Genomic DNA, 17,329 nt, shown 5'->3' with positions numbered 1-17,329 from the left:
ATCACAAAATATTCAGGTTACGCCCAGTCCCAAGAGACCAGTCACTTACCCCAGGTCAATTTGCACCTTAGATCTCACACCAAAGACAGCACTTGTCACCAATCCTATAGCAAGCTAACGAAGGATTTATTAACTACGAAAAGAAATGAATTCCAAGGTTAAAGCAGGTAAGCATAGATACACAAATGAGTTACAGTCCATGGTTTTAAAAGGTGACAGAGTTGTTGTAATTGTCAGCTCTGAATGCCTTTTAGGGCTAACCCCAGTAGATCCTGGGGATCTCTGCTTCTCTTTCGTAGCTCCAGTCCAGTGAGAGACCAAACAGATGAAACCCATTTTTAGTTCCTTCTTCCAGAATTCAAGCTGATGGGACAAGCCCTTTTCCATGTAGCCTCTTCATGGGTGTGAAGGGGCGATTGACACAGTCATTGTATTGTGATGTTTCACAATGGCCCATTGAGTTCTGAGAGCCCTTCTTGTTGGGCGGGAGATGGTTCCTCCTGACAGAGTCACGGCAAACCTTTTTTTACAGTTAGAAAGCAAAGAAAGCAAAGTAAATGTTACTTTATAGCACGTGATAAAGCTATTACAAGTAAGATTAATGTAGGCAGCAGCTCACAAGCATTTCATAACGTCTAAACACACTGTTATAAATCCAATACCCGTCTTAGCCAGACTAACACCCAGGTGAAACAGACGCTTTTCCCGCAATGAATTAGCCAGTGTCACACAGGCCCAAACCCAGAGTGCAATCTTGGACAATCACATGTCACGTTTCCAACTTTGGTGATTTTAGCAGGAATCGTACGGTGCTGGATGTTTTACTGAAAGCCCCAGCATCTGGAGTCACGTGAATAGGGGAGAATCTCAGCTGTCTGTAAAAAAATAAGTGTCTAGCTCTCATGGCTGCAGAGAAAAACCTGAGTGTGTGCGCTACGGGCTCAAAAGCCAGAAGGCAAAGAAAGCAACGCAAAGTGTAGCTCTTCAAATCTCAGGATTTTTAAGACAAGCCGGTGATTTTCTGGGCCTGTCTCGTGATTTTCTAATGTTTCTGGCTGGCGGCACCATGCACCTCATGACAAGAACCTCTTCCGTCTCCTAAAAGCGCAGGATTTCTAGTCTTCCCCAGAGAGGCACAGACATAGATGGAGATGACTTACCAGGTCGTAGCTCTCCCCTGTGCAGGAGCTGGGACAGGAGTGATCCTGAAATGAGTTCTCCAGTCTGGTTTTAAGTGACTCAAGCAACGTGCCTTCCACCATATCTCTAAGTGCATGGATCTCTCTCTCGCTTGCAGATGAGGGGCTCCAGCCTGGGGAGAGAAGAGGTGGGATTGTCCCTAACCGGCTTTTCTGATGCACTCGTCCCTTTGAGATTGGCTGGAAATGATCCCCCACAGGGAGCAACCGGAAAAAAACCTAGCCACCAGGTGCCCGTAGCATGATGCCACCTCCCCAGTGTAGCAGTGAGGGGCATCGTAATGAATGCCCAGAAGGGCCCACCTCCGCAGCAAATGCCCAGCGAGCTTGCAAGCTGATTAGCTCTGCCCTTCAGCCTCCTTGTGCATGTGTCCCACAGAAGGGCAGGGAGCTGTACTCGGTGGTGAGCTGGAACCGGTTGTTAAATTTAGAAGCTGGTTTAGAACCTGTTGTTAAAGGTGTTGACGTCACTAGGCCTCACCCTAAGTAACTCGGGAGGGTGGAAGGCCACTAGTGTCAATGAAGCCTTCCTGCACTAGGCCCAGAAGAACCAAACTTCTCCCATGTTTAAACTCTAATCGACCTCACAGGCCAGGTGCAATTGGAATGTGTAAGCAACCAGTTATCTGTGTGCAACCCCCTGCTCACACCGGTATCAAGCGGTAATAATGAGGCCCGCATGTTTCTGGCTGAAGGGAAAATAACAGTTCAAAGGGAAAAAGGACAAGATAACGGTTTAGAGGAACTACTAACAAGCTGGACTTATAGCTGCCAAAATAATCTAACTGCTTAAATGTAATTGCTATTTGCTTAGTAACTATTACCAGGGACGGGAGGGGTAGAGAGAGAGGAATGGGGGGGGGAGGGGGAGGGAGAGGTAATGGGGGATGGGGGGGATGAGGCTTGACTGCAAAAATGTATAAAAGAAGAAAAACTGTTTCTGTTAGTGTGCTTGATCTGAGACTTGCCTGTCTCCTTGCACCACTTTGAGATCTCAAATAAACTTTGTTTGCTTCTCCACCCGGGTGTGTTCATTGTCGCAAAGCACACCGGGCAACGAACCCCGCTGTTGCTGTCCTCGGGCACTCTGTGCTGGCAACAGTCTTGGCGCCCAACGTGGGGCTCGAGGCTGAAATTTAGCCTTGCCCGGACCCCTCTCGGAGGTCGACAGATTGCGGCGACGCCCGATGCCCAGTGCACACCGGTGACTTTACCAGGGGCCTCAGCGGAGACGTGGTTTGGTCGACCCAGGAGGGCACAACGGTGCAATGCGCTCGAGTAGTGGAGAAGCAGCTGCGGGCAACGGTGGGGAACCGGACCCTTGGATAAGGTAGGAACAGTCCAGTGGGGACTTTACCTGTTTTGACCTGGGGACGCCCAGTGTCTCCCTAGAGTATGGGGTAGGGACAGAGTACTGCGGGCAGGGCAGTACTTAGAATGCGTTCTGGTGAACTGGAAAGTGTTTGGATTGGATCCGTTGATTAAAAGTAAACTGAAAAGGTTCTGTACAGTAGACTGGCCTCAGTACCAGCTAGAGGACCAGGAAAGGTGGCCACCGGAGGGATCACTTAATTATAATACGATCCTTCAATTGCTTCTGTTTTGTCAGCGAACGGGTAAATGGAATGAACATATGTATGTACAGTTGTTTATGTTGTTAAGAGATAGATCAGATCTTTTGCAAAGGTGTAATTTGACTCCGACAGGTTTGGTAGTAACTATTGTTAGTCCCCAGAATCCTCCCCCAGTTGTGATGGCAGAGTCGGTGTCCCCTTCGGCTCCAACACCCCCACCATATAAAGACAGGGTGCCTTGGGCTCCAAAGATTGCCCCTCAGTAGGGTTCTATCTGTTAGTCACTGAGACGGTGGTGGCCTGCCCAGGATCACAAGATCGCCTGGCCACTACTATGCAGGTCTATACGCATGTGCCTTTAACCCGGTGGACCTAGCAGCCTTTAAGGCACAAGCAGGGGAATTTTCTATAAACCCAAGCAAGTTTATCTCGGTCTTTGAAGAGTGTCTGGCTAGCCATAAGCCTGACTGGGATGACTGTAATGTCCTTATGTGGACCCTGCTGTCTGAGGTGGAGCGTAATCAGGTTGTGTCTAAGACACGGGAGGAGGCACAGCGTAGACATGAGGCAGACACAGCACACGTCTCTGCTGCTGCAAACCAAGTCCCTATAGAAGACCCCCGGTGGAATCCCAACGAGCCGACGCATCTCACCAGTCTCACCTCCTACAAAGAACTGCTTTTACACGGTCTCCGCCATTCGGCTGTCCGACACAACCATTGGGCCAGGCCGTCTGAGTTCACCCAAGATGAAATAACCCTCACCTTCCCCCCCGAGAATGCCTGGAGAATGACCCTTGCAATTGAACCCTCAGCCATGCAATTGACCCTTGCAATTGAGCCCTCAGCCAGAGTGGAGCCAGTGGGAGGACAAAAGGAGGGTTAGAAAGCAGCTTTGCTGGACAGTGCTGGCCCAGGGATTTAAAAATTCCCCCACCCTTTTCGGCCAGGCCCTGGCCAGAGACTTGGAGGAGTGGGACAATGAGGACAGGGTCCTCCTCCTGCAATATGTGGATGACTTGTTAATTGCTGCAGTGGGTCTAATCCCTTGCCTTAAAGCCACTGTGAGCCTCCTGGACTTTGTTGGACTCCGAGGATATCGAGTAGCACAGAGTAAGGCTCAGATTGCCCTTCCAGAAGTACGGTACTTAGGATTTTACATAAGGCAGGGGGAACGTCAGCTTTCAAATGAAAGAACGGAAGCTATCTGCCAAGTTCCTATCCCAAGCAATCGTAAGCGGCTCAGGGCATTTCTGGGCATGGCAGGCTTCTGCAGAATATGGATCCCAGAGTTTGACTGTGGGCTAAACCCTCGTACAAATGCATTAAGGGAGCAGATCATGACCCCTTTCACTGGTCCTCAGAAGCCGACAAGGCATTTAAGGTTTTAAAAAGGAAAGGTATTGGACACCAGAGGTTGTACCCAGTGGATTCCTCAAAAGTGGGTGTTCTCGTCCTTTGTTGTGGTGTTCTCGTCCTTTGTTGCTCCAAAGCTCTGTATAAAAGTTATTTTACTGGAAGGGTGCATAATGGCAATGTGTATGTGTTCATTGTTGGGAAAAGGTGTATGAGTGAAGAGTGGAAGTTTCCTTTGTAGGTTAAAAGAAGCCAAGAAAGGGGAAAAGGAAGAAGAACAGAACGAGTTAACTGGGGGAAAAAAAATATAGCTAGCAAGCTCAGTCCAAAGATAAGATGCTGGCCCCATCCAAGGACATTGTTCACAGCTAAGACTTGGCTGACAACCAAGAAAAGGGGGGCCTGAATGTGCCCAAGCAACTATGAGATCTGCAAAACACTGCCAGGCATTAATGAAATGTGTTCGGTTTCTTTTCTCACAGATAAAAGAAGTGCTACCCAAAGACCCTAGCAGCCCTGCCAGTCATTGAAACAAGAAAACTGAGTCTATGTAAAAGTCCACCAACAAAAAAACTGCTTTGGCCCCAAAAGAAGAAAGACTGTTTCTGTTGGTGTGCTTGATCTGAGACTTGCCTGTCTCCTTGCACCACTTTGAGATCTCAAATAAACTTTGTTTGCTTCTCCACCCGGGTGTGTTCATTGGCGCGAAGCACACTGGGCAACGAACCCCGCTGTTGCTGTCCTCAGGCACTCTGTGCCGGCAACAAAGGGGTGGGCAATCTCCGGCCCGTGGGACTGTCCTGTCCGGCCCGCCTGAGCTCCCGGCTGGGGAGGCTCCCCCGGCCCCTCCCCCGCCTTCCCCCCTCTCGCAGAGCCGCAGCATGCCGAGGTGCCGGCGCCAGCGCTCTGGACCGCACCTGGGCAGCTCTGCAGCTCCTGCCGCTTTGAGCGGCATGGTAAGGGGGTGGGGCTGCGAGCTCCAGCGGAGTGCGTGGCATCCATACACGCTGCTCTGAGCAGCATGGTAAGGGGGCCGGGCTGGGGCCGGGAGGAGGGGTTGGATAAGGGGCAGGGAGTGGTTGGAGGGGGCGGAGGTTCTGGGGGGGCGGTCGGGGAATGGGGGGGGTTGGGTAGGCGTGGGAGTTCTGGGGGTCTGTCGGGGTGGTGGTGGATGGGGGGGTCGGGGCAGTCAGGGGACAGAGAGCGGGGTGAGTTGGGTAGGGGGTGGGGTCCTGGGGGGCAGTTAGGGTGGGGAGGCCTCAGGAGGGGGTGGTCAGGGGACAAGGAGCGGGGGCAGTGGATGGGTTGCGGGTTCTGAAGGGGGCAGTCGGGGGCAGGACGTGGCTGGGAGTCGGATGTGAGGGGGACAGGCTGTTTTGGGAGGTCCAGCCTTCTCTACCCGGCCCCCGATACAATTTTGCAACCCCGATGTGCAGGGCTGGCTTTAGGAAGTGCGGGGCCCGACGCGAACAGTTTCGACGGGGCCCCGGCAGGGATGGCTAAAAAAAAAAAAACACGTAAAAAACCACGTGGGGCTTGTACTCAGCGGGCGGTGCTCCGAGTCTTCGGCCGCACTTCGGCGGCGGGTCCTTCACTCGCTCCAGGTCTTCGGCGGCACTTCGGTGGCGGGTCCTTCACTCGCTCCGGGTCTTCGGCGGCACTTCGGCAGCGGGTCCTTCACTCGCTCCGGGTCTTCGGCGGCACTGAGGGACCCGCCAAATCCACCTTGGCGTAATGCCACTCGCGTGGGTGGCGTCTAGTCGCTTGGCCTATTCTCTTCGGCAGAGCACAGCACCACCTGGAGAAGACTGGGCAACTTGCGTATTCCCTGCACGACATGGGGAGAGACCTTGCTCGGATGGGCACGGTCCGGTTGCACATTCAAAGCCAAACTGAAGCATTTAAAACCTAGGCTGGGTTCACGTTCCCTGTTCTAAACCCCGTTTGAGCTCTTGAGAGGGATTAGCCTTTTACATGGGGAAGAGCCATCTGGAGCGAACTGGGACGCTCAGCCTGGTTCAACGCGGCCATGTGCGGTTGGCTAACTCTCGGTGTAGCGGGGGGAAGGGTGTGCATGGCAGATTAGCCTCACCTGTGTCCTGTTTAACCTGACCATTTTATATGAAATGTGGACCAGATGCTGCTCTCAGCCACTGGTGTAAATCCAGAGTCACTCCACTTCAGTGGAGTGACTCCGGATTCAAAGCCTGTCACGCTATTTAATAGTGTCTCCCACAGCCTGGATCACAAAATGCTTAGCGGCTACTAACCCCAACACACAGCAGAGTCTGTAATGATGACAGGGACCAGCTGAGCACCCTTGAACTGGGGTGCAAGGAACAGTCGGGCCTATGACATTGTCTGTTGAGATGCTCAGCTCTGTGGGAAAGGGCCTGTCTCTCGCCGTGGGTGTGTGCAGCTCCATGCACCGGGGGCTGGGATCTCAGGCACTGCCCTAATGCAATGCCACCAGCACGTGTGTCAAAGCAAAGGACAATTAAAATATGCTGCAGTTTAAACCGTGTTTCTATTGGCCTGCGCTGGGGCTAGACGTCTACCCACAAGCCACTCTTGTGTCCCAGGCTGGGAGAACAGACCCGCCATCACCCATCCGGACTTGCTCCAGAAATGAGCTGTTTAAATATTTTTGCTGGATGCTGAGTATTTTTGGCCGCGCTGTGTAAATATTAATGGTAAAGTGCTCTCTCCCCGACTTGGCTTCAAGTCCCAGCTGTGACCTCCTGTGTTCCCAGCACTTCGTATCCCTCAGCTTTTATAAGCACCCGGGACACAGAATGTTCCTGGGTTTATCGGCGCCTGCAGCTTGCACAACACGGAGTTGTCTTCTCTGGGGTGAGACGTGCCTTGCTTGCCTGTCGGGGCGGGGGACCCCCAGGTGCTCTCTGGAGCTGTGTCTGTACGAGGGGAGTGGACCGCTGCTAACTGAACGGATGTGACTGCCCTGGCGTAAACTCCCACCACGCAGCACGTCCGCGCAAGCCAGGCTGCGTCAGTCCTGCAGCTGGGACTGGGGGAGTAGAGATCAAACTCCCATAATCCCCTGGAAAAACCTCATCATTCCGGTAGGAACTCCCACAAACCCCCAGGGGCTGCTACCGTTTCCTCGGCCTTTTCTCCCCATGCCTGCTGAGCGCCAGGCTCCCCGCGGAGCAGAGGGGGTTGCTGCTGGAGCTTTGGGAAAGCTGGGTGGTTCTGGCGGGGTCCCAGCAGCAGCCCCAGTGGGGTTTTCTTTTGCTACAGTGGTCAGGCCTCCGCCCTGTCTCCTCCAGAGACGCTGGTTCGGCACAGCCCTGGCAGGTGATGAGCAGGGTTAGTAGAGATCATAGAAATGTCGGGCTGGAAGGGACCTCGAGAGGTTGTCCAGTCCCACCCACCCCAAATAACCCTAGTCCAGCCCTGACGGGTTTGTCCAGCCTGGTCTTAAAAATCTCCAGCGTCGGGGATCCCACAACCTCCCCGGGAAGCCGATTCCAGAGCTGCGCTGCCCTGAGCGTTAGAACGTTTTTCCTAATCTCTCACCTAAATCACTCTGGGTGCAAATTAAGCCCATTACTTCTTGTCCTGCCTTCAGTGGGCAGGGAAAACAACAGCTCCCTGTCCTCTTTAGAGCAGCCCCTATTTGAAGACTAATCAGGTCCTCCTTTGGGCTTCTGCTCTCAAGACCCAGTTTGTGTAACCTTTCCAGCGGCGGCCTCCCCAGTGCCGAGCCGAGCGGGACCACGACCTCCCGTGTCTTACATGCGACGCTCCTGTTAACACACCCCGGAATGGGATTCGCCTTTTCGCAGCTGCCTCCTGCTCCGTCTCTGACCCACTCGATCCATAAAACGCGGCGGTTGTAACACCAGCCGCCCGTCTCTGCCCCACTCCCCCCCAGTGCAGGCACAGCCAGACTGGGCTCGCCACTCGCACTCCAGCGCTGCGTGTGTCCAGGCTGCCTCATCCAGCCCAGGCTCCGGGTCTCCCCGGCACTGAGCCCACTGCTGGGGTTATATCAATGGACTGGGGGGTCAGCTCAGCAAGTCTGGCTCTCCCGCCATTAAACACGCATGGTCAGACACCAACGAGCCATGGGCCAGAGGTGTGAGACGTGCCTTGCTTGCCTGTCGGGGCGGGGGACCCCCAGGTGTCCCTTTTGGCTAGGGTGACCATATTTCCCAAAGGAGAAACGGGACCTCGCGTGGGGCTAGCCCTCCCCCTCCCCACTGCACCCACAGGAGCTGGCCCGAGCCCTGGCCCCATCCACACACAGTGTTGGCATCGCTGCTTCCACACCCACACGTTCCTCTGCACCCCACGTTTTGACAAAACTGGGCGTTTGCTCTTGCCAGCTGATCCTGACAGCAGAGGCAAAGCAGACGAGGCGAGAGCGACCTTTCGCCGGGCGCGTTCCCATGGAAAATGTCTGTGTTGTGGGGGCTGAGGGAGATCAGCCGCAAAGGGCCCCCGCGGAGAAAGGACGCAGCAGTCGAGACGGATGTTAATTTTTCAGCCGGTGTGAGTCACTCGCTGTCTGTGATGGGCGCCTCGAACTCACCACGCTGGAGTCTGCATCCTCCTCCGGGTATGGTGGTGGCTCCTTTCTTAGCCTGTCCCTCAAAGGGTCTCCTGCGCCCCCACCCTCCACTGCCATGCAGCCATCCTCAGGATCTCCCTGTGGGACCCTCTGGAGGTATTCCTTTCCCAGCCCAGAGGGGGGCGCTGTGGCACGTTAGAAGCCTGAAGCCCATTGCCCGATGTGAGACATGGGCTTGTGTGTCCGTTGTGTGTAAGTTGCGTGTACATAGTCCCTATACTGTGAGCATTGTAAACAGGGGTGGATTTAGAGTTGGGGGGGCCCTGTGCGCAGCTTCATTTTTGGGGGTCCCCCTGGGGACCCAGCCAAGAAAAAGAACAGTCTCGCTTATCTTCCCCCCCCCATTTTTCATTTTTAATAGTGGGGATACTGAAAGCCAGACCCATCCACCCCAGGCGCAGATCCAGACCTGGGTGTGGGCCACGGGGTGGCAGCCACAACCATAGACATGGGGCGGCAGGTTGTAGCCGGGACCCCAAGCGCCCTGGAGGCAGTGCACGAATGGAGTCATGGAGCTGGAGAAGGAGGCAGGAGACACCAAGAGCTTCATGGCCGAGGACACCTCGGGTGCCCTGGTGGCCGGGCTCAGCCACCTCCCTGTCTGCCCAGGAGCCGGGCGGTTCTGTGCTAACAATATGTTCTAACATAAGTGGCTGTAATGATGTTGCCTTTGGTGGGACAGTCAGGACAAATTGCTCAGAGCAGGGCAGTTATAGCCCAAGGCTGGGGTTTCTCCACTTCTAAGGCACCCAACCAGCCAGACAGAGAGGACTTTGGTCTCACCCCACTGGCTAACCACAAGTCACACAAGCAATTCCCTCAGACACTCCAGCTTCCCAGTATCACCACCAGTGCCACTTGTTATGGGGACGAATGGTTATGAAAACCTATGCCTGAGTAAAAGAAAAAGGTCCCCCCTATCCCAAAGGGCCAAGCCCCAGACCCAGGGCAATAGACAAATCAGATCTTACCCACAAATCACGCTGTTGCCAATCCTTTAGAATCTAAAACCTAAAGGTTTATTCACATGTAAGCAGAGTCAGGATCAGCTCTACCCTGACATCTGGTGGTGAATTATGGTGAGTGTGGAAAAGAACTCCAGGGGCTGATCTTGTTTGCATAGGCACACCCAGTCGCCTGGCATGAAACAACAGCAACTCAAAGTGATTACTTTGGATGGGGTGGGATCCCCAGTTTCTCTGTTATTGGGGCAGGAGGAATAAAGTGTTGTTACCCTGATTATGTGAATCAAGGACAATGAAACTGTTTTATGACAGAGGGTCTCACCATCACCTAAGTAGCTCTCGCTAGACAAGGGACATGGGTTCCACAACCCAGTGAATTAGAAAGGGAAAGGAGTTAGTACTGGATTATAGAGGTGTTTTTAGAGAGCCTAGAACATCAATTGCACTATTTTCTCTGTCTATTGTTAAATGTCAGAGCTAACTTTGATTGTATTAGGAGTCTAGTTCCAGACTGTTGAGCTGGATTCACTTTGGGCCAATGGTGTACCAGCAGTGGGGCTCCCCTACTAAGAGTTGAAATCACAAGAGAGCTAAAGTTACTAAGAGCTGAGATCACTGAGGCTGTGTTAACTAGTGGGGGAGCCTGAAGCTATATTGCTAAGCGGCTGGCGGAGCAGTTTGTGGGGATGGCTGGAGCAGCTCACAGGTCGGTGAGCAGAGTGGAGCAGCTTGTAGAGCAGAGCAGTTCGTGGGACGGCAGGAAGTGGACTGGCTCGTGGTGAAGGCTGCGGCAGAACCCCACGGAGAGACGGCCGGTAGGCCTCGGATCACGTAAGGTGCCCCTTAACACCCTGCATGTCCCCCTTTTACTCTGGGGTTGCACTGACCAGGGACAGAGACTTTGGGGGTTGCTGGACTTTGGGTGGTTGCTGGACCCAAGAGACTTTGGGGGTGTTGGACTTTGGGGACGCTGAGTGATTTTTGGGTTGCTGGATTCAAGAACCAAAGGGAAAGGACACAGCCCAATTTGCTGGGGTGGGTCTTTTGCTCCTGGCTTGTGTTAGGAATCCTGTTTGTGGTGTTTTTTCCAATTTAATGCTGATGTCGTTTACATCATGTTATTAAACATTTTCTGCTACACTCAGACTCCGTGCTTGCGAGAGGGAAAGTATTGCCTCTTAGAGGCACCCAGGGGGTGGTATGTAATTGTCCCAGGTCACTGGGTGGGGGCTCGAGACAGTTTTGCATTGCGTTATTGAAACGGAACCCCTAGATACAGAACCCGGCCCTTGTTGCTGCCAACTTAGATGGGCAGAAGGGTTACACATAAAAAGAAAGAAATGTAGATGAGAGCTAGAACTGGGTAAATGGAATCAATTCCATATAGTAATGGCAAAGTTCTTGGTTCAGGCTTGTAGCAGTGATGGAATAAACTGCAGGTTCAAATCAAGTCTCTGGAACATCCCCAGCTGGGATGGGTCATTCAGTCCTTTGTTCAGAGCTTCAGTTTGTAGCAAAGTCCTTCCAGAGGTCAGAAGCAGGATTGAAGACAAACTAGAGGGGTTTCCAGGGCCTTTTATATTCTCTGCCCTGTGAAAGATCACAGCAGCAAGATGGAGTTTGGAGTCACATGGGCAAGTCACATGTCCATGCATGACTCAGTTCTTTGCAGGCTGTCACGGAGTCCCCGGGCGATGCTCTGGAACTGCTCCCCACAAAGCCAGTCAGGACTCTGGGGAGCCTCCTCTCCCTCGGAGCAGACTGTCTTCAGGGCAAGGAGCTCACATGGCTTCACTTCCTGGGTCTGACCTTGGCGCATTCAGCATATGCCCCTCCGTGCGCTTCCCACAGCGAGTCCACCCAGGCGGGGTCCTGGGGAAGCCACAGGGTCCTGCACCCCCCACTTCACAGTCAGACGTGACTCTCAGCCAGCCAGTAACACAGAGGTTTATTAGATGACAGGAACATGGTCTAAAACAGAGCTCGTAGATACAGCGGCGAACGGGACCCTTTGGCCGGGTCCATTATGGGGTTCAGAGCGCCAGACACCCCCATCTGCACTCCCTTCCCCGTTCCCAGCGAGCACCCAACTGAAACCCGCTCCAGCCCCTCCTTCTCTGGGCTTTGTCTCTTTCCTGGGCCAGGAGGTCACCTGATCTCTTTGTTCACCTTTAGCCATTCCCTTGCAGGGGGGGAAGGGCCCCGGCAATTTGTTGCCAGGGAGACAGAGTGTCAGTGATTTATGCACACTGGCCTTTATCCCTCCACCTAGAGACTTAAGAAATGCATAGGGGAAACTGAGGCACCCACACAGTATTCAGAGGAAACATTTAGAACAGTCCCACTTCGTTGTTTCCATGTTAGTTTGAATGTTCCCAGGAAAGCTCAGATGTGGATTGGCATCTCCCAAAGTTCATTGTCAGTTCAGTGTTTCTTGACTGGGCACTTACTGAGAATAGTCCTTTCTCAAGAAGCTGACCAAATGCGTCACTGAAGGTACTTAGAATCAAAACACATTGAGATACAAGTACAAAGCCGATTTTCATAACTTCACCTATAAAATGATACACACATAACCAGCAAATCAGAACCTTGTCATAGACACCTCACACAACAACCTTTGGACATATTTTCGCAGCAAATATTAACAGTGGTTGCAACAATGCTCTATATTGTCAGGTTATGTCAGTAACATCACAGTGACGCAGGGCAGCAGCCAGGACCCTGGGCGCGGGGCGGCAGCGGAGCCCCTCATAAAACGTGGGGGTGCTGCTGCACCCCCTGCATCCATAGTTCCCATGCCTATGTTTTGGGGCCCCCTGTCATTGTGGGCCCTGGGCCGCAGAACGGTATGTTTCGGAGTAACTCCGCTCTGGTTGTAAAGTACCTGGCTAAGTGTGCGTGCGGTGACATCGCCGTCTTGTGGGGAGACCCATGGCGTATCAAAGCTGTACTACTTCGGCCAGCCAGGGGATGTATGCTTTCAGCTCTGGAGATAGAGGTATGAGCTACGGAAGCCCCAGGGTCGTGGGTTCTGGTCCTGCTGCTGAGAAAGCGGTGTCTTTGTGCACGCAGGTTTGGGGTCGCTCGTGTGCGCTGCTTTCAGGGCTGCTGCAGGCCTGAGCTGAGGAGATGGACAAGCTCAGGTTGAGTGAGCCTAATAATTGGGAGCAAGTCGTGAGACTGAGACTGATGGGGAAGGGTCAGAGAAGGGAGGGGCTAGGGGCTGAGACCCAGATGCAGGGGCCTGCTGCAGACCAGGGTCTGCTGGCTCGCTCGTCTCTGCCACCTCGTTACCCACAGGCTGAGCACAGGGGTTGGGGTGGCTGGTGGCAGGGGAGGTGGAGTCTCTGACCAGCAGGAGTCCCTATGGCCCTGCCCTCAGAGGTGGGGGGGGGGGTGTTGCTCTCCAGCACCAGTTGCCTCTTGGCCAACATAGGATGTTTGGGGGGGGGGTGTTAGGAAGGATTCGATTCCCTCGCTCCTTGTGGCATTGGGGAGGGGACGTGGTCAGGACACCTGGGTTCTATTTCTGGCCTGGTCTCCCAGCATGTACCATGGCTGAGGATACGCACCAGACCGGGGGGCCTGCGGCTTGGCTTCCTACGGCCCGTCAGTGCGTGAAGGACAGTCTCCTTTTCCTGTGTTTTGGCCTTAGCCCTGATGACGTCCCGCCCGCCCTCCCACCCCAAAGGGGACGAATCGCCCTTATCCCTCCACAAGCACCAAACTGCCTTTAAAGGGCAAGGAATCGTCAATCTCGTTTCTGAAACGCGCCTGCTGCGCTGGCACACCGCACGCCCGGGAGACGGGTCGGAAGCTTTGGGGAGCTGCCATCAGACAGCCAGGGGCTGGTGGACAAATCTGGTCCTATAATAAACGAGGCTGATTGCAGCCGTGTAAATCCTGTCTCTTTGACATCGTCCAGGGCCCAGCCACAGCCCCCTCCTGATCTGCCCCCGCCCGCTCGGCCCCAGACGCAGGGGCCCGGCTCATCTATCCCACGCCATCACTGCTCCTTTGCTTCAGCTCCATGTGTCTCTCTTAATATTTCAATTCTTAATTCAGTGTTTCCAGTTCATTGTCCAGGGCTCAGGCTTCCTTTTTGCGTGGTTAAAGCAGCCATTTCCTCCTGCGGAGCAGCCACCCCCGAGCCGTGACGCACGGGGGGAATCCGAGAACACCCAGAATGCAGCCCCTGCTCTAGCATCTAGCAGCTGGGGGCGGGCCCGGGCCATAATGGACCTTGTTGTCCTGCTAAGGACACTGGAGAACCTCACGCGTGAAGGGTGAAGAAGAACAGAACTTTGTCCTTCCAACAGAGGAGATGGGAGGGGCCCTAGGACTCCATTTCCAAGCCCCCACCTCAAACTTCCCTCTCTCCCTGTTATTCCAACACCCAACAAGCTCCAACACCCGGATCTATCCCAATTTGGTACCCAGCCCCCATCTTAGAACATAAGAACGGCCATAGTGGGTCAGATCAATGGTCCATCTAGCCTAGTATTCTGTCTTCCCACAGTGGCCAGTGCCAGGTGCTTCAGAGGGAATGAACAGAACGGGCAATTATTGAGTGATCCATCCCATCATCCACTCCCAACATCTGGCAGTCAGAGACTAGGGACACCCAGAACATGGAGTTGCATCCTTGACCATCCTGGCTAATAGCCATTGATGGATCTATCCTCCATGAACTTATCTAGTTATAGTTTTGGCCTTCACAACATCCCCTGGCAATGAGTTCCACAGGTTGACTGTATGTTGTGTGAAGAAAAACTTCCTTTGGTTTGTTTTAAACCTGCTGCTTGTTCGTTTCATTGGGTGACCCCTGGTTCTTGTGTTATGTGAAGGAGTAAATAAGGCAGAGAAAGCTACTAGCGGGGAGGCTGTTCTAGATTTGATTGTGACAAATAGGGAGGAACTGGTTGAGAATTGGAAAGTGGAAGGCAGCTTGGGAGAAAGTGATCATGAAATGGTCGAGTTCATGATTCTAAGGAACGGTAGGAGGGAGAACAGCACAATAAAGACAACGGATTTCAAGAAGGCGACTTTAGCAAACTCAGGGAGTTGGTAGGTAAATCCCATGGGAAGCAAGTCTAAGGGGAAAAACAATTGAAGACAGTTGGCAGTTTTTCAAAGAGACATTATTAAGGGCACAAGAGCAAACTATCCCCCAGTGTAGGAAAGACAGGATGTATGGCAAGAGACCACCCTGGCTTAACCAGGAGATCTTCAATTATCTAAAACTCAAAAAAGAGTCCTACAAAAAGTGGAAACTGGGTCAAATGACAATGGATGACTATAAACCAAATAACACAAGTCTGTAGGGACAAAATTAGAAAGGACAACGCACAAAACGAGATCAAACTAGCTAGGGACATTAAGAGTAACAAGAAAACATTCTACGAATACAGCAGAAGCAAGAGGAAGACCAAGGACAGGGTAGGCCCATTACTCAGTTGGGGGGCGGGAGGGGGAAAGACAATAACAGAAAATGTGGAAATGGCAGAGGTGCTTAATGAGTTCTTTGTTTCGGTTTTCCCAAAGAAGGTTGGTGGCGACTGGACGTCTAACCAGTGAATGCCAGTGAAAATGAGGTAGGATCAGAGGCTAAAATAGGGAAAGAACAAGTCAAAAATTACTTAGACAAGTTAGATGTCTTCAAATCACCAGCGCCTGATGAAATGCATCCTAGAATACTCAAGGAGCTGACTGAGGAGATATCTGAGCCATTAGCAATTATCTTTGAGAAGTCATGGAAGACAGGAGAGATTCCAGAGGACTGGAAAAGGGCAAATCTAGTGCCCATCTATTAAAAAAAGGGGAATAAGGACAACCCGGGGAATTACAGACCAGTCAGCTTAACTTCTGTACCCAGAAAGATAATGGAGCAAATAATTAAGAAATAAATTTGCAAACATCTAGAAGATAATGAGGTGATAAGTAACAGTCAGCATGGATTTGTCAAGAACAAATAGTTTCAAATCAACCTGAGACCTTTCTGTGACAGGGTAACAAGCCTTGTGAATGGGGGAAAGTGACGCGGTATATCTTGACTTTAGTAAGGCTTTTGATACTGTCTCGCATGACCTTCTCATAAACAAACTAGGGAAACACAACCTAGATGGAGCTACTCTAAGGGGGTGCATAACTGATTGAAAAATCATTCCCAGAGAGTAGTTATCAGTGGTTCACAGTCATGCTGGAAGGATATAACGAGTGGGGTCCCGCAGGGATCAGTTCTGGGTCCAGTTCTGTTCAACATCTTCATCACTGATTTAGATAATGGCACAGAGAGTTCACGTATAAAGTTTGCAGATGATACCAAGCTGGGAGGGGTTGCAAGTGCTTTGCAGGACAGGATTAAAATTCAAAATGATCTGGACAAACTGGAGAAATGGTCTGAAGTAAATAGGATGAACTTCAATACGGACAAATGCAAAGCACTCCATTTAGGAAGGAACAATCAGTTGCACACATACAAAATGGGAAATGACTGTCTAGGAAGGAGTACTGCGGAAAGGGATCTGGGGGTCATAGTGGATCACAAGCTAAATATGAGTCAACAGTGTAACACTTGCAAAAAAAGCGAACATCATTCTGGGCTGTATTAGCAGGTGTGTTGTAAGCAAGACATGAGAAGTAATTCTTCTCTACTCCGCGCTGATTAGGCCTCAGCTGGAGTATCATGTCCGGTTCTGGGCGCCACATTTCAGGAAAGATGTGGACAAATTGGAGAAAGTCCAGAGAAGAGCAACAAAAATGATTAAAGGGCTAGAAAACATGACCTATGAGGGAAGATTGAAAAAATTGGGTTTGTTTAGTCTGGAAAGAGAAGACTGAGAGGGGACATGATAACAGTTTTCAAGTACATAAAAGGCTGTTACAAGGAGAAGGGAGAAAAATTGTTCTTAACATCTGAGGCCAAGACAAGAAGCAATGGGCTTAAATTGCATCAAGGGTGATTTAGGTTGAACATTAGGAAAAACTTCCTGTCAGAGTTTGTTAAAGACTGGAATAAATTGCCTAGGGAGGTGGTGGAATCTCCATCATTGAGGATTTTTAAGAGCAGGTTGGACAAATACCTGTCAGAGATGGTCTAGATAATACTTAGTCCGGCCGTGAGTGCAGGGGACTGGATTAGATGACCTCTCGAGGTCCCTTCCAGTTCTATGATTCTATAACACTTCCTTATTCACTTTCTCCACACCAGTCATGATTTTATAGACCTCTATCATATCCTCCCCTTAGTCGTCTTTTTTCCAAGCTGAAAAGTCCCAGTCTTATTAATCTCTCCTCGTAGGGAACTGTGTCATACCCTTAATCATTTTTGTTGCCCTTCTCTGTACATTTTCCAATTCTAATCTATCGTTTTTGAGATGGGGCGACCAGAACTGCACGCAGTATTCAAGGTGTACCAGGGATTTCTATAGTGGCATTATGATATTTTCTGTCTCATTATTGATCCCTTTCCTAATGGTTCCTAACATTCTTTTAGCTTTTTTGACTGCCGCTGCACATTGAGTGGATGAACTATCCACTCAATGACTGAAGAACGATCCATGACTCGAAGAGCTCTTTCTTGAGCAGTAACAGGTAATGTAGATTATCATCATTTTGTATGTATAGTTGGGATTAC

At 51.7% G+C, this 17,329-nt stretch overlaps 1 protein-coding gene across 1 annotated transcript in view; it reads left to right on the top strand.

The window, feature by feature from the left end:
- GPBAR1 (G protein-coupled bile acid receptor 1) overlaps window positions 1-17,266 on the top strand; it is a 33,629-nt gene extending 16,363 nt beyond the window's left edge. Inside the window, exon 2 of the transcript XR_008446617.1 lies at window positions 17,189-17,266. The gene's annotated coding sequence lies outside the window, so the exon portion shown is untranslated. The remainder of the gene's footprint in view (window positions 1-17,188) is intronic.
- The last annotated feature ends 63 nt before the right edge of the window (window positions 17,267-17,329 follow it).

This window comes from Malaclemys terrapin, chromosome 11, assembly GCF_027887155.1.
Source record: "Malaclemys terrapin pileata isolate rMalTer1 chromosome 11, rMalTer1.hap1, whole genome shotgun sequence".
NCBI classification, from domain to species: domain Eukaryota; kingdom Metazoa; phylum Chordata; order Testudines; family Emydidae; genus Malaclemys; species Malaclemys terrapin.
This window is presented reverse-complemented; position numbering and strand designations above follow the sequence as displayed.